The following is a 1,362-nucleotide window of genomic DNA, read 5'->3' on the forward strand; positions in this document are numbered from 1 at the left end:
GGTGCGGGGAGGGGATCTGCAGGCTCCTTGGGGTCAGTCTTCCCGGGAGCAGAGTTCCAGGATTCGGAGGACTTGGGGAGGAGGACCCTTCTTCCCTTTTCTCCCCAAGCACCAGCTCATTTAAATACAGGTGCCTGGGGCTTGGCCCGGGTCGCCGGGGAGGGGCGGGCGGGGCCGGCGACAGTCCTTGCTTTCCGACGCGGGTGGCAGTGGATGTGTCTCCTCGGGGGGCGGGGGTGCTGGGCCTCCCGCTTCCCTCCGGGAACAAATTGCTGTTTTGGCCTCGGCGGCTCCTCTGGGCGCGGGCGGCAGCCGCGCTCGCAGGCAAATCGTGGGAGGGAGGAGGAGCGGCGCTGGCAGCGCGAGGCCGGGGACCGCCTGCCGCCGGGCCCTGCCCCCACCCCGCACCCCGCACCCGAGGGGGCCCCTGCGGAGCCCAGTTCCCTGCGACCCGAGGGGGTGGCTGCGCGCGGAGGCCGGGCCCTGCCACTCGCCGCTCGCACGAGCCTGGAAGTTCTCCCGGAGTCTGACCTCCTGCCCCGTCCGCTGCACTTGCAGCCTGACCCTCCCGAGCAGCCAGAGAGGCAAACGGCGGCAGCTCGTGGAAACGCAGGGCAACCTGGGGTCGGGACTACCAGGGCTACCCCGTCCCTCCCAGCCTTTGCACACACACACGCACACGCACACCCCACGGGCGCTCGCGGAGAGCGTCTCCACCTCACTTCAGGACTACCCCCCCCCCCCCCGGCTTCCTGACAGCTCGTGCCTGCAGCTGCACCTCCCAGTGAGGAGGGTCAGGTCGGGGTGGGAAGGGCCTGAGCCCCAGCAGCGGTGTTGAGACCCCCCCGCTCCCCTGTCCCGGTACAGTTGGGGTCCCCCGTAGGGGCCGCGACCTCCGCCTCCCGCCGGCCTCCCCCGCCTCCGTCCGGTTGCCCAGCCCCCTTTCCCACTACATTTGTCTTCGGGGGGAGCGTCTTCTAGAACCCCCCCCCCCCCGCGCACAGCCCGCCGGAGCTCTCCTGCGTCCCTCCGGGGGAGGACAGTCTGCGCACCCCCGTCCCCGTGCTGCAGAGAAGGACGCCTCGCCCCGGCGCTGAGTCAGCCCGGGCGGGACCAGGCGCTCGCCGGTCTCCTCCGAGGGGCGGGCGGGGCGGCTCGGGGCGGCCGCCGGGGCGGGGGGCGGAGAGGGGCACCGGCGCCTCCCCTGCCCCCACCGAGGCCCCGAGGGGAGGGGATCCCTGGGCGGGAGGCCTGTCCCTTTAAGGAGGCGGCCCTGCCTGGGTGTGCCCGTCTCCATGGTTACCCCGGTGCAGGCGGCGGGCGCCGGAGGGAGGGCGGGGGGAGGGCGGGCGGCCGCCGCGT

This window comes from Canis lupus, chromosome 27 (assembly GCF_011100685.1).
Source record: "Canis lupus familiaris isolate Mischka breed German Shepherd chromosome 27, alternate assembly UU_Cfam_GSD_1.0, whole genome shotgun sequence".
Lineage (NCBI taxonomy): Eukaryota > Metazoa > Chordata > Mammalia > Carnivora > Canidae > Canis > Canis lupus.